Raw genomic sequence first — 25655 nt, 5'->3', positions numbered from 1 at the left:
TTGAGATGGCCAGTCCTGTCTTCAGTGAAGAACGCAATGACACTACAAGCTCCTAAGACTTGCTTGTTATTGGAAACTGATGTTATTTACTTAAGCTGTAAATGAATTCACTGTGATCATTAATCCACCTCTGGATATTATTTTTTATATATTTAATTATATACATTTGTAAATTTTTACATTTTTTACAGATATATTTGATTTCTTTCAAAACACCAAATTTATTTTTCTACTTTTGTTTGTTTTCTTTCCTTGGTTTCTGATTTTTTTTTAAAAATTTTTATTTATTTATGATAGTCACACAGAGAGAGAGAGGCAGAGAAACAGGCAGAGGGAGAAACAGGCTCCATGCACTGGGAGCCCGATGTGGGACTCGATCCCGGGTCTCCAGGATCGCGCCCTGGGCCAAAGGCAGGCGCCAAACCGCTGCGCCACCCAGGGATCCCGGTTTCTGATTTTTTTTATGGTTTCCTTCCTTCTTATTTTTATTTTCATTTTTAAATACCTTTATTTATTTATTCATGAGAGACAGAGAGAGAGGCAGAGACACAGGCAGAGGGAGAAGCAGGCTCCCTGTGGGGAGCCTGATGCGGAGTCAATCCCAGGACCCCGGGATCATGACCTGAGCCGAAGGCAGATGCTCAACCACTGAGCCACCCAGGCATCCCATTTTTATTTATTTTTTAAATATTTATTTATGTAAGTAATCTCTACACCCAATGTGGGGCTCAAACTCATGACCCTGAGATCAAGAGTTGCATGCTCCTCCGACTGAGCCAGCCAGGGGCTCCTTTACTTTCTGTTTTTTAGAGGTTTGTTTCATTGCTCTTTTCTCACCATCTTAAATTGAATGCTTTCCTTATTTATTTTTAACGTTTGGTTGAGGTATAATTTCCACACCATAAAATTTGCCTGTTTTAAGTGTACAATTGAATGATCTTTAGTGTAGTTACAGATTTGCACAACTATCACCACAGTATAATTTTAGAATATTTCCATCATTGCCAAAAAAAGAAATGTCATACCCATTTGGATGAACTTATCCCTAATTCCACTTCCCCCTAGGCAACCAATAATCTATCTTCTTTCCTTATAGAGTTGCCTTTTCTGGACACTTCACAATAATGCAATCATACAATACAAACTCTTTTGTGTCTGGCTTCTTTCACTCACTTAACATAATGTTTTTGAGATTCATCTGTATCATAGCATGTAGCGGCGCTTTGTTCTTTTTTTATCACCAAATAATATTCCCTTGTATGGACATACCACATTTTGTTTATCCATTCACCGGTTGATAAACATTTATATTGCTTCCTTTGGGAGCTATTTTAAATAGTTGCTGCTATGAACGTGCTTGCAAGTATTCGTGTGGATGTATGTTTTCATGTCTCTTGGGGGCTTGTTTATTTTTATATATGTACTGGTTCCTAATACATGTATTTAAAGATATAAATTTTCCTCTAAGTGATGCTTTAGCTGTATCTCACAAACTTTGCCGTGTGCTTCTGTCATTATTATTCAGAGCTAAATATTTCTGAGATTTCTTTATGATATCCTTTCCTACCAAAATTGTCAATACAATAGTTTCCAAACATATCAACCTATTATAATTTGCAATTTCACTGAATCATGATTGAGAAACATAGACTGTATGGTATTAATCCTTTAGAATTTGTTGAGACTTCCTTTATGACCTTAAAATACGTGCTCTGGTGCTCGCTTTGGCAGCACATATACAAAAATACATGCTCTATTTTTTTTTTAATGCTCCATTTGTCTTCCCTGGTAACATCACACCTGCCTATCACACAGGTACTCCTCCCTGCCCCCCCTCCAGTCCAAGGATACTCCTTCTATGCTCAGAATTCCAACCCTGCTGGCTTCTCAGGGACTTCACACTATTCATTGGAGGGAACTGAGACATTGTGAAGGGAAAAAAATCAGGAGGTAAGTGGCAGAGGTGCTTGTTTTAAAACACAAATCTGCGGGGCCCCAGCTGGCTTAGCTGGTGGAGCATGCCACTCTTGATCCTGGGGGTTTTAGGTTCATGCCCCATGTTGGCTATAGAGATTACTTTAAAAAAATAAAAGTAAATAAAAATAAATAAAATGCAAATCTGGATATATTTGTTCGCAACAACCTCTCTTCCACACCTGCACACAGCTCTGAAGAGTAAAAACTAACACGGTCCTCATCAATACATAGTTCACAAAAGATGAAAACAACCATAACACATATTGAAATATACCAACTTCACTCATTATAATAAAAGTACAAATTTAAATTACACGGAGCTAAAATTTCTCACCATCAAAAGAGCAAAAAAAATTTAAAAGTTTGACAACACAGACTGATTGATGGTGAGGCTGTGGGGAAACAGGCACTCAACCTCCTGATGGGAGTGTAAATACAGTACAGTCTTTATGGAGAGCAATTTGATCACATTGACCAAAATTTCAAATGCATTTACACTCTGACCCAGCAATCCCTCTTCTGAGAACTTATTGTATAGATGTAATCTCCATACTAAGAAACGACATATGCACAAAGATAAAATTCAAAAATTCAAAAGTGGCTGAGGCGCCTGGGTGGCTCAGTTGATTAAGCGTCTGCCTTTGGCTCAGGTCATGATCCCAGGGTCCTGTGTCAGGCTCCCTGCGCAGTGGAGAGTCTGCTTTTCCTTCTCCCTGACCCTCTCCCATTCATGTTCTCTCTCTTTCTCAAAAAAATAAATAAAATATTTTTAAAAAATACTGAACAAGGGCAGCCCCAGTGGCGCAGTGGTTTGGCGCCACCTGCAGCCTGGGGTGTGATCCTGGAGACATGGGATCGAGTCCCACGTCAGGCTCCCTGCGTGGAGCCTGCTTCTCCCTCTGCCTGTGTCTCTGCCTCTTTCTCTCCGTGTCTATGAATAAATAAATAAAATCTTTAAAAAAATACTGAACAAGTGGATATGATCATTAAAATGTATAGGTATGTGTATATATGCATATCAACAATTTTTAAATATTCCCTTTTATTCTCTAATTTATCTAAACTATATCTTATATGATGGTCCAACAAGTGATGCAAATTGTAGGTGCTCACCAAATTATTCTAATGATTTCCAAATCCTGTATTATGTTAGTTTTTAGAAACTGTTGGCATATCGTCTGTATAATGCAGTGGTCACTAGCTAAATGAGCCATGATTTGACTTTAGTTTTCCAAACAGATCATCCTAGTGTGACTTGTACTCTCGAAAGTTTTTTCTTATTTTTTGCCTGCTTTACTCTATCCGTTACTGAGAAGTATGTCAAAATTTTCCACTGTAATATTAAATTTGTCTATTCTTGTTCATGTTCTGTTGATTTTTGCTGTAAGTATATTTTTTAAGATTTTATTTTTTCATTCATGAGAGACACAGAGAGAGAGGCAGAGACATAGGCAGAGGGAGAAGCCTGATGGGGGACTCGATCCCGGGACCCCGGGGTCACGCCCCACGCTGAAGGCAGACACTCATCCGCTGAGCCCCACCAGGCGTCCCAAAAGATCTTATTTTTAAGTAATCTCTATGCCCAGTGTGGAGCTGGAACTAACAATCCCAAAATCCACCCAGACATCCCCGTGTTTTTCTTTTCATAGTGTTTGCAGGGCTGCCTGGGTGGCTCAGTTGGTGAAGCATCTGCCTTGGTGAAGCTCAGGTCATGATCCTGGGGTCTTGGGATTGAGCCCCGTGTCGGGCTCCCTGCTCAGGGGGGAGCCTGCTTCTCCCACTCCTTCTGCAGTTCCCCCTGCTTGTTCTCTCTCTCTCTTTCTCTCTCTCTCTCTGTCAAATAAATAAATAAAATCTTTATAGTATTTGGGGTTTGTTATAGAACGAATTGTGTCCCTCCAACAAATTCCTCTGTGAAAGCCCTAACCCCTCAGGTGACTCTGTTTGAAGACAGGGCTTTTAAGGAAGCAACTGAAGTCAAAGGAGGTGATAAGACAGGGCTCTCCTCCAATGTGACTGATGACCCCGTAAGAAGAGGGCCACCAGGGATGGTCACACGCAGACAGAAAAGGCCATGTGAGGACACGACCAGAAGGCAGCCACCTGCGAGCCAAGGGAAGAAGCCTCAGGAGAGAGCGAGCCTGCTGACACCTTGGTCTTGAACTTCCAGTCTTCGGAGCCGTGAGAAAATAAGTTCCTGTCATTTAAGTCTCCCTGTGTGTGGCACTGGTGTTACGCCAGCAAAGTTATACAGAATTTGTAAGGCTTCTTGAATGTGGCTGGATGTTTAACTGTGTCTTGATTTTTTTTTTTAATCAGTTTTGAAAAATTGTTGACCGTTCTCTCCAAAATTGAGCTCCTGCCCCATTCCCACTCTCCCCCTGGGAATACAAGCATGTGTGGGCTAAACCTTTTCACAGAATCTCTCAGTGTGGTGGCAAGGCACGGGCCCTCAGCATCTGCACATCCTTGTGAGGGTGTCAAACTTCAAGGCTCAGTATTCCCTGACACTGAGCAGTTACTGTAGCCGGTCATGTGGATCAGCTACAGTGTAACCACGGCCTGTAATGGCATCTATGTGGGCCCACTACGTCACCCCAGGGGACATACGTTTGGGGAGAGGAGGGTGGGCCATAGTTTCCATTAGAGATGGGGGTTGCTTTCTGGCTTACCTATCATCTTCTGTAATTTTTGACAACTGCACTGCCCCTTGGGTCAGGTTTCCTTTGTCGGGTCCCCCAAAAAGAGGGTAGTCCTGCCTGCAGCAGACACTGACTTCTGGTTCCATACATCTGTGTGAGTCTTGGTAGCTCCCAACAGAGACCATGCTCCAGACACAACGATCAAAAACCTACCCCTTACTTTAGCTACCACAGCCAAAGGGATGGCACGAGTCCCAGGTTAGCAGGGCAGGCTAAACTCTCTCGCGCAGTTGTAATAGGTAAGGGTCTGGCTTTATCCTACATTCTGAATGAACAGGGAAGAGCATGTATGGTTGCCCACACCTCCTGTTCTATTTGGACTAAGAGCACAGTTCAAGCAGAGTAGTCCATCCACACCACAAGAGAGGAAGCTAAAAGGTTATCTGAAATAATCCTCCCCTGGGACTCCTCACATGGCTGAGTCAGAGACCCCTGAGATGCATGAATGATGTCAATACTGCACCATGCTGCTGATTGGGATTCTCGTCATAATAGCCTAACCAAGTGTTATATGAGACAAACTAAATGGACTTGTGCCAGGCCCAGTCAGTATGTCCAATCTGAGTCTCTGATAGGATGGCATGTTCATGAGAAAATGCGAATTCACTTAAAAACATGTGGGGTGCAGGATGGGTTATTGGAAAGGCAGGCTGCCATGGGCCTCAAGAGCCCCTTATATCCTTGCTGAGGTAAACCAAACTACCTGATACTGAGCAGTCTCTGTAGCTTATCACAAGGTGACAAGGCAGGTCAAGGAGCCCACAGGTGACTGCATGCACCTGTTCACTCTCCAGAGGAGGGGACTGGTTTGTCACTTACTGCAAAAATGCTAGATCCTTGGGGCACCTGGGTGGCCTGGTCAGTTAAGCGGCCAACTCTTAATCTCAGCTCACATCTTGATCTCCAGGGTGTGAGTTCAAGCCCTACATTGGGCTCCATGCTGGGCATGAAGCCTACTTAAATAAAAACTTAAATAAAAAGTGCTAGGCCCTTGGCTCTGGGTTCCTCAGCTGTGGCTGGGACACAACCCTTTCATGTGGCGTTTCTATCATGTCACACCCACGGGACTTGGAGGCAAGGACCAGCCAGACACCACTGTTCTGGTGTTCCTGCCACTGGCTGTGCTGTGAGAAATAACCTGTCTTGGGGCTTCTGAGTGGCTCAGTCAGTTAAGCATCTGCCTTTGGCTCAGGTCATGATTCCAAGGTCCCAGGATTGAGCCCTGAATCGGGCTCCCTGCTCAGTGGGGAGCCTGCTTCTCCCTCTCCTGCTCTGCTTACTTGTGCTCTCTCACTCTCTCTGTCAAATAAATAAAATCAAAAAGAAAGAGAAAGAAATAAGAAAGAAAGAAAGAAAAAAGAAAGAAAAAAGAAAAAAGAAAGAAGAAAGAAAGAAAGAAAGAAAGAAAGAAAGAAAGAAAGAAAGAAAGAAAGAAAGAAAGAAAGAAAGAAAACCTTGTCTTGCTCCCATGAGGGCCTGTTGTCTATGTTCGGCATCTGTCGACTTGTGGCAGGTTGACTACCCGCTGTCCTCTAGTAGGTTAGTTCTTCCCCAATAGTTTTAACTCCCTGCTTTGTGTTCTCCATCCATTTGTCTCCCCGTGTTTCACTCTGGGTACTTTTTTCTGACCAGTCTTCTAGTTCACTAATTCTCATCCACTGAATTTTTGCTTCTCGTTGTTTATCTTTCAACTCTATGCTCTCAGGATTCATTTCTTAGGGCTGCAAGAACAGGGTGTCATGAACTGGGAGGTTTAAAGCAACAGACATTGATTCACTCACAGTTCTGGAGCTAAAATCTGAAGTCTAGGTGTCAAGAGGGTGGGCTCCTCCTGGAGACTCAGAGAGTCTATTCTCGTTGCTGCTGGAAATCCTGGGGGTGCCTTAGCTTATAGACGTGTCACTCTGATCTGCCTCCGTCATCACATGGCCTTCTCTTCTGGTGTGTTTTCACATCATCTTTTTTAAGGCTGCCAGTCATACTAGATTAGGGGCCCACACTACTCCAGTATGACCTCATCTGAACTTAACTAATTATATCCATAATGGCCCTATTTCCAAATAAGGTCCCATTCTGAGGTGCTCAGGGGTTAGGACTTTGACATATCCTTTTGGAGGGCACAACTCAACCCATACCACTTTCCTTTTGGCTCTCTTTTTTTGTTTTTAAGATTTTATTTGTTTGTTTATTTAAAGAAAGAGAGTGAGCATGTGCATGAGTGGGGGGCGGGGTGCAGAGGGAGAGGGAGAAAGAATCCCAAGCAGCCTCCACACCAAGCTCAGAGCCTGACAGGGGACTTAGTCCCCCGACCCTGAGTGGAAATCAAGAGTCAGATGCTCAACCAACTTAACCACCCAGGTATTTCCCTTTTGGTTCTTTTTATAGTTTTCAGTTCTCTACTGAAATTCAAGCTTTTTTTTTTTAAGATTTATTTATTTATTTGTTTTAGAGAGAGCATGGGGCCTGGGTAGAGAGAGAGAGGGAGTGAGAGTTTCAAGCAGAATCCATGCTCCAAATGGACCCTACATGGGCTTGATCCCATGACCCCAAGATTACAACCTGAGCTGAAACCAAGAGTCAGTCACTTAACCAACTAGGCCATCCAGGTGCCCCATCTTTTAAAATTTTTAATGTAGAATGTTACCTAAAGGCCTGTGTCTACTATTCCAGTATCTAAAGCCTCTGAGGGTTCATTTTTCTTGTCTATTGATTCTACCTATTTTGTTCATGTTGACTCTTCATGTGCTTCTTACATGAATATGCCAGGTATTGATTTGCAAAATTCCATGTAGAAACAATTTCAGGCTGAGCATGGTGTTATCTTCCTCCAGAAAGTAAGTCCAGAGATGACTCACTTTTCCTTCTGCCCAGCACCTGAATGACTTGCAATCTGGGATCATCTCAATACAATTTCAAGGACTGTGGTGGTACAGAGCCACAGTGCATTCTTTGTGAAGAGATATCTACTCCCCATTCATCCTTACTTACTCCTAGAGTATAGCCTCTCAGGGTCCTAACTCATAGCCAGGGGAGTTCACTAAGGAACTTTCCTTGATGGTCCTCAACTCTAAATCCCATCCCACTTGCTCTGCTAGTTTGTGGAAGTACTACCAAGTTTCCTGGCTGCCTTCTGTCAGCCCCAAACATAAGGCTCACCTCCCTGACTCCCAAGGGTCTGAGACCAGTTGGTAATTCTTCACTAACTTGTGAGCACTCTATTTCCTTTATGTTAGTTGTCTATTGCTGAATAACAAATTACTACTAAACTTAGCATCTGAAAATAATAAGCATTTATTATCTTACACAGATTCTGAGAGTCAGGATCCAGGAGTGGCTTTGGCTGGTTCTGACTTCAGGGTTTCTCACAAGGTTGCAGTAAAGCTGTCAGCTGAGACTGTGTTCATCTGAAAGCTTGACTGGAGCTGGAGGACCCACTTCACCTGGCAAGATAATGCTGTTTTTTGGTGGGAGGCCTCAGCTTCTTCATCTTGTAGACCTCTCTTTATGGATGCTTAGATGTCCTCATGACAAGGCAGTTGGCTTCTCCTAGAGTGAGTAATCCAGGACAGAGAGCAAGGAGGAAACCACAGTCTCTTTAAATGATCCCATTGCTCATTGTCACTTCCACTTTATTCTATTCATGAGAACCGAGTCATGAGGTCCAATTCACATGCAAAGGAAGGGAAATTGGGCTCTACCTCTTGAAAAGAGGACTGATGATGACTAAATGGATACATTTAAGACCTGTCACAGCTGGCAAGTAGGATTGTAGGATTTTTTTTTCGCCCCCCCCCCCCCCCCCCCCCCCCCGCCACCCCGCCGGATTGTAGGATTTTTAAGTGATTGTGTTCTGCTTTTCTAGATGTCCTTGGGAATATGATTGATTAAAATTACTCAGTCCATCCTAGAGACATATAAACTACCAAAACTAAAACAGGAAGAAATAGAAAATCTGAACAGATCCATAACCAGCAAGGAAATTGAAACAGTAATCAAAAACCTCCCAACGAACAAAAGTCCAGAGCTGGATGGCTTCCCAGTGGAGTTATACCAAACATTTAAAGAATTAACACCTATTTTTCTGAAGCTGTTCCAAAAAATAGAAATGGAAGGGAAACTTGCAAATTCTTTCTATGAGACCAGCATTACCTTGGTCCCCAAACCAGACAAATACTCCACCAAAAAGGAGAATTACAGACCAATATCCCTGATGAACATGGATGCCAAAACTCTCACCATCATACTACGCAATAGGATCCAACAGTATATTAAAAGGATTATTCACCATGACCAAGTAGGATTTATTCCTGGGCTGCAAGGGTGGTTCAACATCCATAAATCAATCAACGTGAAACACTAAATTAATAAAGGAAAGGACAAGAACCATATGATCCTCTCAATAGATACAGAAAAAGCGTTTGACAAAGTACAGCATTCTTTCTTGATTAAAACTCTTCACAGTGTTGGGATAGAAGAAACCTCAATATGATGAAACCCATATATGAAAAGCCCACAGCAAATATCATCCTCAATGGGGAAAAACTGAGAGCTTTTCCCTTAAGGTCAGAAACACAACAAGGATGTCCACTCTCACCACTGTTGTTCAACATAGTAATAGAAGTCCTAGCCTAAGCAATCAGACAACAAAAAGAAATAAGAGGCATCCAAATTGAGAAGTGAAACTCTCACTCTTTGCAGATGACATAATACTCTATATGGAAAACCCAAAAGACTCAACCCCAAAATTGCTAGAACTCATAAAGGAATTCAGCAAAGTGGCAGGATATAAAATCAATGCACAGAAATCAGTTGCATTTCTATACACTAACAATGAGACAGAAGAAAGAAATTAAGGAATCAATCCCATTTACAATTGTACCAAAAACCACAGGATACTTAGGAATAAATGTAATCAAAGAGGCAAAAGATCTGTACTCAGAAAACTATAGAACATTCATGAAAGAAACTGAGGAAGACATACAGAAATGGAAAAATTTCCATGCTCATAGATGGAAGAACAAATATTGTTAAAATGTCTATGCTACCTGGAGCAATCTATATGTTCAAAGCAATCCCTATCAAAATGCCATCAACTTACTTGACAGAGTTGGAACAAATAATCCTAAAATTTATATGGAACCAGAGAAGACCCCAAATAGCCAAAGGAATGTTGAAAAAGAAAACCAAAACTGGAGGTATCACAATTCCAGACTTCAAGCTGTACTACAAAGCTGTCATCATCAAGACAGTATGGTACTGGCAGAAAAACGAACACATAGATCAATGGAACAGAATAGAGAATCCAGAAATGGACCCTCAACCCAATGGCTAACTGATCTTCAACAAAGCCATAAAGAATATCCAATTGAAAAAAAGACAGTCTCTTCAACAAATGGTGTTGGGGACACGTGGACAGCCACGTGCAGAAGAACGAAACTGGACCATTTCCTCACACCATATACAAAAATAGACATAAAGTCGTTGAAAGACCTAAATATGAGACAGGAATCCATCAAAATTCTAGAGGAAAACACAGGCAGCAACTTCTTTGACCATGGCCACAGCAACTTCTTGCTAGACACATCTCCAAAGGCAAGGGAAACAAAGGCAAAAATGAACTATTGGGACCTCATAAAGATAAAAAGGTTTTCACAGCAAGAGAAACCATCAACAAAACCAAAAGGCAATCTACGGGCTGGGAGAATATATTTACAAATGACATATCAGATAAAGGACTAGTATTCAAAATCTATAAAGAATTTGTCAAACTCAATACCCAAGGAACAAATAATCCAATCAAGAAATGGGTAGAAGATGTGAATAAACATTTCTCCAAAGAAGACACACAAATGGCCAATAGACATATGAAAAAATGCTCAACATCACCCATCATCAGGGAAATACAACCTAAAACCACAAAGAGATACCACCACACACCAGTCATAATGGCTAAAATTAACAAGTCAGGAAACAACAGATGTTGGTGAGGATGCAGAGGTTGCACTGTTGATGGGAATGCAAGCTGGTGCAGCCACTCTGAAAAACAGTATGCAGGTTCCTCAAAAAGTTGAAAATAGAGCTACCCTAAGACCCAGCAATTGCCCTACTGGGTATTTACCCCAAAGATACAAATGTAGTGATCCGAAGGGGCACCCGCACCCCAGTGTTTATGGCAGCAATGTCTACAATAGCCAAACTATGGAAAGAGCCCAGATGTCCATGGACAAATGAGTGGATAAAGAAGATGTGATATATATATATATATATATATATATATATATATATATATATATATCACACACAATGGACTACTACTCAGTAGTTTTTCTTTCAAAAAAAAAAAAAAGAAATCTTGCCATTTGCAATGACACGCATGATGTGGTTAGAACTAGAGGATATTGTGCTAAGCAAAATAAGTCCATCAGAGAAAGACCATTATCATATAAGCTCACTCATATGTGGAAATTAAACAAAACAGAGGATCATAGGAGAAGAGAGGAAAAAATAAAGACAAAATCAGAGAGGAAGTAAAAGCACTAGAGATTCTTAATCATAGCAAACAAACTGAGGGTGGCTGGAGGGGAGTGGTATGGGAGATGGGGTAACTGGGTGACAGGCATTAAGAAGGAGATGTGAGGGTGGGGGTGAATGGGTGACGGGCACTGAGGGGGGCACTTGACGGGATGAGCACTGGGTGTTATTCTGTATGTTGGTAAATTGAACACCAATAAAAAATAAATTTATTTAAAAAAAAAAAGGAGATGTGATGAGCACTGGGTGTTATATAAGCCTGATGAATCATTGACTTCTACCTCTGAAACCAATAATAAATGTTAATTAATTGACCTTAAATAAAATAAAAATAAATAAATAAAATTACGTAGTGCATCATAACCTGAGGTACAAGCCTATAAATTTGGTTTTTATTCTAAAAATACAAATTACTTATTTTGTACTTATTCTTTTTAAAAATGATTTTATTTATTGGAGAGAGAGAGAGAACAGGAGCAAGGAGGAGGGACAGTGGAAGAGGGAGAAACAGGGTCCCCACCAAGCAGGAAGCCTGACGCGGGGCTCGATCCCAGGACCCTGGGATCATGACCTGAGCTGAAGGCAGACACTTCACTGACTGAGCGAACCACCCAGGCACCCCTGTACTGAGTCCTGCATGCTAGTAAATCTTCTGGCTTCAGATTTTCGCACCGTAGTAAAAGAATATTCTAGACTGTGATTGATTATTATTGTTATTCTTTTCTTCCTTCTTCCTCCCAGGAAAGGAAGATTGATGTTTCAGGTAGCTAAAAGAAACCTTAAGAACAATCAAATGTTCTCGTCTCTGTTTCTTTCTACTAGTTTGAGATACATCTTAAATTTTCAAACATCAAAGCACCGCATTCTCCTTCTTGACAAGAATGAAAACGAACCAACAAAAAGCCCAGTGGAAACAAATATTTACGAACAGTAGCAACTAGATCCCTAGAGGACAATGATAAACGAGCGACTCGTCTAAGATACAGAGTGCTCTGTAAAGAAGGCTCAGTACGGCACAGTCACATGGGCTCTGGCCTAGGCTGAAGCCCAGCGGGCCCTCGTGTTCCTAACCGGCCAGGTGCAGGTAGGGCGGGTGGTCCCCTGAACAAGTCCTGACGTCCCACAGCCACTGCTTGAACGGCAGCGTTTATTACAGAATTCATATCGTTAAGTTCATCGATCGTCACAGTTGCAATTGTATTATTTACCAAGCACTAGGAAAGTATTTCAATATTTTAGCAACCGAGTCAGCCATGCCTTTGATGCCACTGCCTACACACCAGCCGTGAAAGGGTAAAGTCATTCATTACGGTGTCGTTTGTGATAGCAAAACCCAAGTGCCCCTTAGGAAGGAAGGAACGGGCTGGGTAAATCACCGGTGGCACAGCCTCACGGCGCAAGACCAGGCTGCTGCTGAAGAAAGAAAAGAACAAGGAAGCCGTCTACGGACTGATTAAGCTACAAAACACATTGTTAAGTAAAACAGGTTCGATGCACAACTCTCTGTGCCCTCCTTTGGGTAAAAAGGGTGTGAATAAATAAGAATGCATGTTTATATTCGGTTATATTTGTTCACATGACAAGGATACATAAGAAACTAATAAGATCAAATACTTACCGTTCCCTGTGTGGTTTCTTGGAGGTTGTGAGTACATTACTTAGCCCTAACAGTGAATCGAATAAAAACGTGTTGATTTACCGAATGCTCAGTACGAGCCTAAGGAATTTATTTTTCGTGGGCCTGGCTGGCTCAGTGGGTTAAGTGTCTGCCTTCAGCTGAGGTCATGCTCCTGGAGTCCCGGGATCGAGCCCTGCCTGGGGCTCTCTGGTCTGCTGGGAGTCTGCGTCTTCCTCTGCCTCTCCCCCTGCTCCTTCTCTCTGTCTCTCTGTCTCTCTCTCTGACTCTCCCTCTCTCTCTCAAATAAATAAAATCTTTGAAAAAAGAAATGTATTTTCCTTAGTGGCCTGTAGGACAGCTTTCCATACAGGCTCCAGGACCCTGGTGCAATGCTCCCGACCCAGCCCTGCCAGAGAGGGTCCGCCTCCCTCCCCTAGGATCAGTCCAGGTGCCACCACCACCCCCACCACCCCAGCCAGAGGGCTCCTTCTCCACCTGGTCCAGCAGCGGGATGGGGGAGCAGGCCCAGCCCAGTGAGGGGCCAACCAGGCTCCGCTCTGCCCAGGGGCCGTTCTGCACTCTGGGCTCGGAGTGTGCCCCCACTGAGGTTTGGAGCTGTGGTGGGACCTTGGAGGTTCATCACCCCCCATAGGTACCTGCTTCCCAAGTGACAGATGTGGCTGCCCTGGTACTGGGACAGAAACCTCCCTCCCAACCGTAAGTACCATGGCTCCTGCGGGCTGCATCCTGCCCTGTTTTCTCTCTTTCATCCTCATGACGGTCCAGCTTGGCAGATAAGGAAGCTGAGACCCAGAGAGGGCGCAGGTGGGGCGGGGGGGTCCTACAGCAAAGGTGGGAGAGGGGGGCAAAGACAGCTGCCGTGAGCTTTCACGAACTCACCTGGAGGCAGGACCAGTGGGCCTGAGCGGAGGGACCCAAGGAGCTGGGTGGTGAGAACACAGGGAGTAGAAAGGCACAGGGTGACTGGGCTGTCCAGGTGGCCAGGATCCCCGAGGGCTGGGCTGAGGGGCCTGGACGGCAGCCTGAGATGGGCATGCACAGGTCTGGCCTGGGGAGGGGGGTGCACCCAGGTGAGGTGCCGCAGGGCTGGGGGAGTGGGTGGGGGGGCTCTAGGAGAGGGATCGTGAGGCCGGGTTAGGGGGCAGCGGGGAGCCAGAGGAGCAGAATCGGAGGTGGGGCTTGGGGACTGATTGGCCGGCAGTGGAAGAGAAAGAGGGAGACAACGATGATTACCACGGCCTGGGCCCATTCTGGGCGTGTGGCTCAGTAGCAAGTACGCCACACTCGCTGTCACTTAGTCATCACAACAAGCCTCATGAGGTGGGTGCTCTTATGATCCCCACTTAGCAGATTGGCACCCGGGCTCCCAGGGGAGGGCTCCCTGGAAGAGGTGACAAAGCCAGGTTTCTCCCCCCGGTGCTAGGCTGCTGGTGTCCACCAGGGGGCAGAGAGAAGCCAGGAATTCAGACACAGTTTCCAAGCTTTCCTGAACTTCCCTCTGCCTGCCTGCCTGCCTGCCTTTGTGGTCCGAGACCTGGGGGATCAAGGGACCTAACCCCTCTCCCTCACTTTACTGTGGGGTAAATGGAGGCTGGAGAAGGAGAGGGAGCCACCCAGGGGGCAGAGCCCATCAGGAGCAGGAGTGGCACCAGAGCCCCAGACCCCAGCCCTGGACTCAGGTGACCCCCAGCACCTGGGGGGCGACACCCTGGACCCAGCTTCTGGACTGTGGCGGGGGCTCCCACCCCAGCTGTGAGCTGCACAGACATCCGTTGCTCCAGGGGAGCCACACGGCCCTGCCTGCGGCCAGGATACAGCTGCCGTTTCCTGAGCCAGGCTCCCCATCACCAAGAGGTTCCTAAGTCCCTGTAACAGGGGGCGGGGGGTCTCCCTCCCAGGACTGTTGTGAGGATTCATGCAAAGGGCTGACCGCAGAGGAAGTTCTCAGGCAGTGGAGGCTCTATTGCTCTTGTTCCTATTTTATTATTAATAGCGAGTTGCCGGGCAACCCAGGGAAGCAGGTGTCTCTGATGCCTGTTCCTCAGAAGAGGAAGTGAGGCTCGGAGAGTCCAGAGCTGGGGTCCTGGGACTCCAGGCCCTGGCACCCACACTTGCCTAGGAGGGCCTCTTCCTTTGGTCTATTCTTTGACTCATTCATCTAACTGTTTGTGTAGGATGCTCTCTGAGCCTGGTTCTGTAGCGGGCACATGTGCCATGTGCTGGGCCCTGAGCCTTCAGGCTCCCTGGGTCTGGGCACTGAGTTATGGGGCCAGGGGAACAGAAAGCCAGGCCTGAGGGCGCAGGCTCAGTGCCACCTCTGGCCAGGGCTTGTGTATCTTCCGCCCAGAAGCACACACTGGGGGGGCAGAGCATGCACTGGACAGCCTTCTGCCCTCAAGATAGCCTCAGGATTACACCCTCATCTAGGGACCACTCCAAGGCGAGAGGGCTTGGGAAGAAGCCTCCTGCCACTGGTTATTGGGAGCTGCTTCTAGGGAACCCCTCCTGAGTCCCTGCCCTGTTGCCTGAAGTGGGTGTGTGCCAGTGAAGGCCCCCTTTTGCCCAGCCCAGGGAGGATCCAGGCCAGGGGAAGGGGATTTAGCCTGGGAATCAGGGGTCCAGGGTCACAGTTTGGGGATTACCCTACCAGCACTGCCCCTGCAAATGACAGCATAGGTGGGGTCTGTACCAGCTCAGAGAGATGCAGAGCAAGTGCAGGCTGAGGTCCAGCCCCACTCAGCACGGCTGGGGGCCCTGGAGGAGCGTGCTGTCCACCTGCAGGAGTCTCTTTTTCTGAATCACCATACAGCGCCACGTGGGCTGGCAGCGGCCCTGACGACAGCAGTCACTACAGCCGAGGGTTGGAGGGGGAGGCTTGGGGTGGCCTGGGGCTGGGAGCTGGGCCTGGGGGTCCACAGCCCATCCCTCTTTGAACAAAAGAGCTGAGGTGAGGTGGTCTCTTGTCCAGATCCATGCCCCTCTCGTCTTGCTCACAAGAAGGGGAGAAGGAAGGAGAAGGAACTCAAGGAAGGTCATGGGCTGGGCACCAACTTGGGAGGCCAACCCCCACCTCTGATGAGCTGCTAGCACTTCGCTCAAGAGGTGTCCAGGGACTAGGGGGGCCCAGCTGGCTCAGTCCGCGGAGCTCTCAACTCTTGATCTCGGGGCTGTGAGTTCGAGCCCCACAGGGTGGGGGTGGGTATAGAGATTACTTATAAAAAAAAAAGTAGAAGCATCCAAGGAGAACCACATCACTACCTTGGGGTCTCAGTCTTCACTTTTCATTCCTCCAGGCCTCCAGTCCCGATATGCTCCCCCAGTGCCTGCTGCTGCTAATGCCCCAATTCCCTCACACCCCTGTGCACTCTGCACCTGACAAACCATTGTGGTGACACCAACCTCTGGGCTGAGGGAGGCCAGGCCCGGGGCTGTGAAGCCACCACCCTGGACACCATGGGGGAGCATGGCAGGAAGGGAGGTTCAGGCAGCCTGGCCGAGCCCCAGGGGGACGCCAGCCTGGGGGTTTCTGGGACGTGCACCCCTCACCCCGGGGTGAGGGGGCAGCCGGGAGGTGCTCCAGGCTGGGCCCTGACACCTCTGTGCAGCCCCCTGAGGCCGTGTAAGGACCCGATGGCCTGGAGGTCAAGTGCCCCGGCTGAGGACCTGCAGGCACCTGGAGAGGCGGCCGGTTGTGGCAGGAGGACGCCTTTGTTCCAGGTATTTTCTCAACGGTGAGGCTGGGCCACCTGCCAGGTGCCAGGGCGCGCTCTGGCCTCCCGCCCCACGGGCAGCTTTGCCGCCAAGGCCCGTACCTGGCTCAGGACTCCTTCCCGCGCTTCTGGGCCCCAAGGGAGAGGCAGGCCCTGGAGGGCAGACGGCATGGGCCACCTCCCCACCCACCCAGCCTCATTTCAGGAAAGGGGACTCACCTAGGGCTTCTCATGTGTTTGCCATTTAGAACTACATTCTTCTAGGACAATAGGTTAGAAACAGAAAAATACAAACTTTTGCTCAACAAACTATGATAAAACTGCATTGTTGGATAGAGGCTCTGTCTGGGTTTGAATCCCAGCCCCGCCACTTACTAGCTGTATGACCATGGCAAGTGACTGACCCGTTCTGTGCCTCAGTTTCTTTTTCTGGAAACTACGGGTGATCGTTGTACCCACCTCATAGGAGCGTGGTGAGGATTTAACAAGTTGTCACACGTAAAGCTGTCAGAAGAGTCCGGACGTAGCGCTGTACCGGTATTTGCTGTGATCATGGTGATGACATCAATGAGGATGATGTTAGTCAAGACTCTTGGCTGCACAGAACAGAAACCACTCAGGCAAGCTTAAGCACGAGAAGGATTTGACACAAGTCTTCAGAGGTGTCACATGGAGCCAAAGGGTAGGGCGCAACCAGGCCTCACCAGCGATAAGAACCAGGATCTTAAAAGTCATTGAGGAGCCAGGAAGCTTCTCTCCGTCTCTGAGCCTCACCATCACCCACTTCACTGAACATATGGCCAGACGTGGCCAGCTCTGAGTCTCTAGGTCAGGAGCCCAGCAGACATGGACTGGCATCTCTGAATCCCAACAGCAACATCATGGGAGGGAGAACCCATTGCCCTATTTGGGTCATGTACCAAAAGTCCATCAACCATGACCAAGGGGAACACCAAGGAGCCAATCCTGGGAGCAGTCTAGGGCCTAGAGACAGCAGCATGGGCCAGGCAGATATTCCTAAGGGCCCCTCTCCACTCCAGTGCTGCTCTGGAGTGAGGGTCACAGACTTGTGCACCAGTCCTGCTGTTGCCTCAGAGAATCACCTACATCTCTGAGCCCTTTCCCTCTGTTCACTCAGAGCTTTCTGCAGCCCTTTATCACAGTACGTAGGTGGTATTATCATTATTTGTTTATGTATCTCTCTCCCTTAATAGACTGGGATTTTCATTCATTTTTTTCAGTGTAATAAATACCTACCAAACACCAGCCATGTGTTAGAGCACAGAGAGGAATCCAACAATTCCTCTCTGCCCTCCTGAGGGCTCAGTCTATGTCCGGGGGCATAAAGTCATATGAAACAGGTCAGCCTCCCTATCCAGCTCCTCCCAAGTTCAGGTGCTAGGGACTTTTTTCCCCACACCATTGATACTCAGTGTCAAGATCCTACCTTCTGGGCACCTAGCTGACTCACTCAGTAGAGCATACAACTCTAGATCTTGTGGTCATGAGTTCAGGCCCCACACTGGGTATAGAGCTTACTAAAAACAGGGAGAGAGTGAGAGAGAGACCCCACTTATTGTTTTATGAAGCTTATAAAGTTCCCGAGCTGTCATGAAAAGCGGGTGTCCACAGGAAATGGCTCATGTGGGGCATGGAGTGGGTGGGCACCATTTCTCCTGAGTGATCCAAGGCCAACAGCAGGCAAGAGAACAGCTGACAAGAAAACGACTTCACCAGGAGTGAGGAGAGTGAGGAGCAGAACAGTGACTGTGGCCTCGGCACAGATGATGGCAGAGTGGACATCATGACCTTGTTGGCTCAGCCGCCACAGCGCCACCCAGCTCTGCTGCTGGGCAATCTGTTGACACTGACTCTGCTCCTGTCTGATCTCCAGGTTCAACTCCTGTCCTCACTCCCTGCCGAGGTGACCCCTGGCCAGCCTTCCCATGAGCAGGATGGGCCAGGCACTTCACTCTTTTAGTCCACTATGAAGGCATACACTTTATACTCTGCCTGCTTTAGGACCACTTCCTTGGGTTCTCAAAGTCTCTTCTCTCCATAAAGCTCACTGCTTGGCTCACAAACTATTTGTGTGGGTGTCCACATGGAAATGTACTCTAGAAGTTGAAAAACTAAACCTCTTTTCCTTTCTCTTTGCATTCTTATTATACGGACTAATTCTTGAAGATGATGTGAATGCCTCTGACTGACTGTGGGAGGGTCACATACAAGGAAGTGTGGACAAGAAAAACACAAATGTTAGTATTTCAGGATGTTCTCTCTTACACACATCATGAAATGATTGTATATACATGATAGGGCCTCTGATTCAGGTCACAGAGCTTCCAGAGTTCCAGCAGTGGTGGGAGGAGACAGCAGGGAGTCCTGTGCCCGTGAGGTGATACTGCGGTGAGCCTTGAAGGGATGGCAAAGAGTTCCAGGGAAGCGAGGTCATGAGGAGAGCATTCTGAACCACATCAACAGGACTGAGAACATGGAATGATATGGGAAAACCTGTGTGCCAAGCACTGTTCTAAGAAATTAAAAAAGATTTTATTTTAGGAGCACCTGGGTGACTCAGTTGGTTGAATGTCCAACTCTTGATTTTGACTCAGGTCATGATCACAGGGTTGTGGAATCAAGCCCCACATCAGGCTGTGTGCTCAGTAGGGGAGTCTGCTTGCAGATTCTCTCTCTCTCTCTCTCTGCCCCCCTCTGCTCCTCCCCGGACTCATGCTAGATAGATAGATAGATAGATAGATAGATAGATAGATAGATATCTCCCCCCCAAAAAAAAATTTATTTATTTTAAAATAATCTTGGGACGCCTGGGTGGCTCAGGAGTTTAGCACCTACCTTCAGCCCAGGGTGTAATCCTGGAGTCCGAGATCGAGTCCCACATCAGGCTCCCTGTATGGAGCCTGCTTCTCCCTCTGACTGTATCTCTGCCTCTCTCTGTGTGTCTCTCATGAATAAATAAAATAAAATCTTTAAAAATAAAAATAAAATAATCTCTACACCCAACATGAGGGTTGAACTCACAACTCCAAGATCAAGAGTCACAAATTCTTCCAAGAGAGCCAACCAGGTGACCCTCTCTGAATACTTTAAGTAATTTAATTAATGTAATCAATTTAATCATCACAACAATCTCAGAGGGCCAAAGTTTTAAAAAGATGAAACTAAAGCACAGAGCAGTTAAGTTATTGGCCTCAGAATTCCTTTTTGGCAAGTGGTAGAGCTGGCATTCAAGGCTGAGTAGTATGGCTTCAGAAGCTCTATAACCCATGTTTTGAGAAATTACAAGTAGCTCTGTTACGGCTCGTAGATTTGGCTAAAAGGGTGAGCAAAGAGGGGCGCCTGGGGGGCTCGGCGGTTTAGTGTCTGCCTTTGGCTCAGGGCGTGATCCTGGGAGTCCCGGGATTGAGTCCTGCATCGGGCTCCCTGCATGGAGCCTGCTTCTCCCTCTGCCTGTGTCTCTGCCTCTCTCTCTGTGTGTCTCTCGTGAATAAATAAATAAAAAATCTTAAAAAAGAAAGAAAAGAGTGACCAAAGAAAAGACCACAGAAGGCCTGGAATACCATAACGGCGCCTGGGTGGCTTAGTCGGTTGAGCATCTGACTCTTGATTTCGGCTCAGGTCTTGATCTCAGAGTCGTGAAACTGAGCCCCACAGTGGGCCTTCTGCCCAGTGTACAGCCTGATTGTCCCTCTCCCTGTGCTCCTCCCTCTACCCCCACCTCCCTGCCCCCAGCTCACACACCCTGTCTCTCTAAAATAAGTAAATAAAACTCTTAGGAAAAAAAAGAAGAAGAAGAATAAGCATAATGGTTTATGGAGGGGGTCAGAACCAGAAACAGAGGCCCACTGCCCAATTTGGGTCATGCATCAAAGGCTCACCAACTCAGAGACTGTTTTAACTGCCTGGATGAGAGACCATGTGATCCGAAGAGCGACAGTTGGAACAGATGAGTTCCCGGAATGTTGGGTGGGTAGGATGGTGTGTAAGACATCCATATCCTAATGCCTGGAACCTATGAATGTCACCTTATTTGGATTATCTTGGTTATCTGGGTGGGCTCCAGGTAGATTGCCCCCTGGGTGGGCTCCAGGTAGATTGCGAGGGTCCTTCTGAGAGAAGGATAGATCAGAGGAGGGGCAAGAAGGCAGAGATGCAAGTGGGCAGCTCTAAGCCAAAGAATCTGGGTGGCCTCTAGAGGCTGAGACAAGGAATGGAGTTTCCTTTAGAAGCTCCAGACTGGGTGACGGGCACTGAAGGGGGCACTTGACAGGATGAGCACTGTGTGTTATACTATATGTTGGCAAATTGAGCTCCAATAAGAAAATATAGAAAAAAATAAAAATAAATAAAAATAAATAAAAAGCTCCAGGGGGATCCCTGGGTGGCTCAGCAGTTCAGCGCCTGCCTTTGGCCCAGGGCGTGATCCTGGAGTCTCGGGATTGAGTCCCATGTCGGGCTCCCTGCATGGAGCCTGCTTCTCCCTCTGCCTGTGTCTTTGCCTCTCTCTCTCTCTCTCTCTCTCTCTTGTCTCTCTCTCTCTCCCTATGTCTATCATGAATAAATAAATAAAATCTTAAAAAAAAAAAAAGAGCTCCAGAAGGAATCAGCCCTGCTGACAACTTTCAAACTGTCAGATGATAAATTTGTGTTGTTTTAAGCCACTAAGTTTGTAGTTACTTATTATATCAACAATAGGAAATAAATACAGATGATAAAACCTGGTGATCAGGTAGTTACTGTGGGATGCCCCAATCAGATGGCGGGGGGCCACTAAATGTGGGGTGTCCTGATTGAGTGGAGACCGGCAGTGGAGGTGGTGATAGAATTTACCCAACACAGAACAAAGGAGAAGTTTATCAATACACTGCAAAGAAGCAGTGGGCAGGCCAGCAAAGGAAAGACTGTCTGCCACGAGGCAGCGGTGAGGGGCCTCGGAGACAGGACAGAGTGAGGAAGTATTTTCCCTTTTTTGGTAACCTTAGGAACTGTGCCCAGTTTTTATTTATTCATGAGGCACACAGAGTGAGAGGCAGAGACACAGGCAGAGGGAGAAGCAGGCTCCCTGTGGGGAGCCCAATGTGGGACTCGATCCCAGGACCCCGGGGTCACGCCCTGAGCCAAAGGCAGACGCTCAACCACTGAGCCACCCAGGCGCCCTGGAACTGTGCCTGGTTGTAAATGGTCAGTTAGGGCCTATGGCTATTTAGAGATGGGTCGCTTCATGAGCCTGTTTGCATTGCCTGTCGGCGTTGAGCTCCGGGGCCGCTGTGGGCTTGCTCTACAGTCACAAAAGAAGGGAAGGGTTGCAGAAAGGGTGGGGGATGACAGCCAGGCTCTTGGCTTGGGTAACAGGGTCGGTGGTGGGAGCACTACAATCAGAATTGAGACTTAGCAAGGAAAGGGCAGTTTGGGGACAGTGGAAGAAGGGTGGCATGTTCGGTCTTGCAAGTATTTTTTAAGTGCCCTTGGGACACCCTGGCGAGACGGCCAGAGGAAGGTCTGGAGCCTCGGATAGAGCTGAGAGCAGTCAGCGTGCACAGGCTCTGGTCTGACACTTTTAGGGAGACCCTTGCAAGCCACAGACCTGGGTTTCCTTTTCCAGCTCATACGCTGTGCTGTGGAGTTGAAAGTCACTCCTAAATGCAGCTGTTAAGCCCCGACGCACCTGTCCTCACATCCTGGTTTGGACTGGGTGGCAGACTGACTCCAGATGGGAGAAGCCAAACAGCCTCTTCCAAGGAAGTGCCCAGTGTGGCTTCACAGGCAGCAGGGCCTTTCAAGGCAGCCACGGGGCCAAGGTCCAAGCAGGTCAGCCTGAGGGGGTACTTCTGGGGGAGCTCTGTTGGCTCCTGAAGGGCCCTCCTGTCCCACTGTCCATTTGAAGATGCAGTTTAGGGGCGCCTGGGAGGCTTAGTCACCTAAGGGTCTGCCTTAGGCTCAGGTCATGATCTGGGGTCTTGGGTTCGAGCCCCACATTGGGCTCCCTGCTCAGCAGGGAGCCTGCTTCTCCATCTCCCTCTGCCACTCCCTCTGCTTGTGCTCTCTTCCTCTCTTTCAAATAAATAAAATCTTTAAAAAATATATTTTAAAAAACGGAGATGCCGTTTAGTGTACAAACCAGTTTAACTCAAGGTATACCTGTGGACAGCACCAACATGTTTCTGGCAGTGACAGATATATCTCAGTGGAGTTTCCCATGGGTCAAACTAAACATGCAAACACTGAGTACAAAGTGCAAGGGGTAGAAATCACATATCAGTTAAAAAAGAAAAAAAAAAAAAGCCTGCTCATCTTGCAGAACAGGTGTGAGCTAAGGCCTGAGAGCAGATGAGATCATTCAGGGAGGGCTGGTGGCCTGAGAGAGGAGGGCCAGGGAACCCAAATTCTAGCAGGTAGGCAAAGGAAGGGCAGGGGACAGCCTGACATTTATATACCTATACAGTGGGAATTCAGCGGATGCTTGAAGAATGGATTAATTTGTATTTTCACCTCCATAGGCTATAAAAGGGAAAGGGAAAATATGTATGCCCAAACCAAGTACACAAACACACATTTAGTATCTGAATAACTGAGTAACTAAATTAACTGTAAAACTTGTTTCCGGGGCACCTGGGGGGGCTCAGTCAGTTGAGTGCCTTCATCTCAGGTCATGATCCCAGAGTCCTGGGATGGAGCCCTGCGTGGGCTCCTTGCTCAGCCCAGAGTCTCCTTCTCCCTCTCCCCCTGCCTGTGCTCTCTCTGTCAAGTAAATAAATAAAATCTTAAAAAACAAAAACACCACTTGTTTCCAGTCAGAAAGACCTTACTATGGAAACAATATGACTATGAAGTTATCCCAGGAAAACGTTGGGTCTTACCAGTGAATAAAAGAGAAGCAAATTCAGTTACCTTAAGGTAACCTGATGGGCCCATAAAACTAGAAAAAGCAGAACTAGGCTTCCAAGCACTGAGTGGGTGAGGCTGTGAGACCTGGGGCAAGCACTGGGCACAAATGAGACCAATGCCACCGTGGAGGACAGGCACTTTAATGACATGCTCATTCCGGACTGGGGGGGTCATTGAGTTGCACATAAAAGAAACCCATGGAAGCAAAAATAAAACTCCCATCTTGCTAAGGGAACAGTGATCCCTCAGGAGCCCAAGGAAGCATGTTAGGCCTCAGGAGGATCAGAAACCAGGAAGCGAACTGGAACCTGGGAGGCAGAAGGGACTTCCCTCTCCTCGCTGGGCTTCCCTCCTACACCTGCATCTTCTCTCCTTCTCTGCAGATCTTTTTGGCCATGTACCCGTTCACACAACAAATATTGATTTTGTGTATGTGCCCAAACATTACATTTCCGTGTCCAAGGGTACCCGGCAGAGACCGAGTTGCGGTTTGAAATTCTCAGGAGTCTGATTGGCCCAGCTTAGGGACCTCCACTGGGCTGTTGCTGCTGGTTAAGGGGGTTTGGAGGTTTCTGATCTTTTTTTCCACAGGAGGATCCTTCATCTCTAAGTTAGTGAATGTGATTAGATAAATTGGGGAGGGGATACCCCAGGGCAGAGAGACAGCTAGCATTAACCATTAACATACCCAAAACTTCTGACCTCCAGGCCCTGCTTCCAGCCAGAACATCCGGTTAAACTTTTTCCTGCTTCCTCATTCCACATTCTTATCACCTTACAGCCCATCCTCCACAGAGCAGCCAAACTAATCTTTTATCATGTGCATCAGGCTATATTCTTCCTCTGCTAAAAATAGGCCAAAAACCCCACATACAAAACCCCCAAACCGGAAACACCACCACCATAGCAAAAACCCTCTTTGATTCCTACAGTTGCAATTAAAATAAAATCCCAATTCTGTACCGTGGCCTTACCTGATCTAGCCCTTGGCCATCTCTCTCTCTTCTACACATGTCCCACTCATCCACTGTGCTATAGGTACGATACACTGGCCTTTTTGCTAGTCTTAGAATATGCCAAATCCAGTTCTACCTCAGGACCTTTTCACTTGCTGCTCCCTCTTGCTCCATTGCTGACTCCACATCATACTGGAGTCAAGTGATGTCCTCTCTTCAGAGGGTCTTCCCTGGTCACCTCACCTAAAGTAGTAACACCTACCTCAATGCACATGTAACTGGTGACTCTCTACCTAGTGTTTCAGTTTTTTCTTCATAGGAGTTAATACTTGTTGACATTCTCCTAATTGTTTACTAGCATATTTTCTTCTCTCTTCAGAACATAAGCTCTAGTTGAGCAGGGATCTGCTCTGTCTTGCTCTTTGATATTTTTCCCAGCAGCAAAAAAATCCTGAATTATTTGGTTTCAGTGATCTGCCTTGTGGGCTTGTAGCTCAGCACTTCGGAGTGAAGGCTCTGAAGCTGGACGGCCTCACTTCCTCCCCGTGTAAACTTGCACCAGCGGTTGAACCTACCGGGGCACCAGGGTCCCCATATGCATAATGAGGAGGATGATAGTCCCCATGGTGTTGAAGAGTGAATTTGTTCACATGCGTGAAAGGCTTACAAAGTGCTTGTCACAGAAATTAGCACTCGGCAAGTCCTCATTTATTTTATGCATTATTAATCATTAGTCCAATCATTTGAATTCTTAAAATTCATCTTTAATTGTTCTGCCCTCCGGATCTCATCTTTTATTTTCCTATCTTCATCAGTTTTGTCCGTGTTCTCGGAGATCATCTGAAGTCTGTTTCTGGGATTTAGTAGACCTACTGTGCTCAACCTGGTGTGTGTTGCTTCTGTGAGATTTTTAGTTCAAGAGCCAGTGTTAATCTCCTCCTTCCTTATCTCAGATTATTCCACTTGCAGGATCACTATTTCTAAGTTCATGGTGGACTTTCTGACTGAAATACCAGTCAGGTACTACCTACCTACCTTCTGACCTTCTGTTCCTTGCAACAGGTCTTTTTCTAAGGTAGGTAGCTCTTCTAAATCTTCAGAGAAATGATAGATCACTCTCTCTGCAACTGCAGGATATTTCTTTTTTAAAAATACATTATTTATTGGAGAGAGAGAGAGAGAGAATGAGCAAGTACCAGTAGGGGGAGAGGCAGTGGGAGAGGAAGAAACAGGC

General features: G+C 46.7%; 1 long non-coding RNA gene across 1 annotated transcript; it reads right to left on the bottom strand.

The window, feature by feature from the left end:
* Positions 1–13287: 13287 nt before the first annotated feature.
* Positions 13288–20615, bottom strand: LOC144281817 (uncharacterized). The gene is made up of 3 exons (XR_013350205.1): positions 20459–20615; positions 17019–17155; positions 13288–13897 (listed from the first exon to the last, which is right to left on the bottom strand). It is a non-coding gene; the product is annotated as an uncharacterized LOC144281817 (long non-coding RNA).
* Between the last annotated feature and the right edge of the window lie 5040 nt (positions 20616–25655).

This window comes from Canis aureus, chromosome 13 (assembly GCF_053574225.1).
Source record: "Canis aureus isolate CA01 chromosome 13, VMU_Caureus_v.1.0, whole genome shotgun sequence".
In the NCBI taxonomy this organism is placed as follows: domain Eukaryota; kingdom Metazoa; phylum Chordata; class Mammalia; order Carnivora; family Canidae; genus Canis; species Canis aureus.
This window is presented reverse-complemented; position numbering and strand designations above follow the sequence as displayed.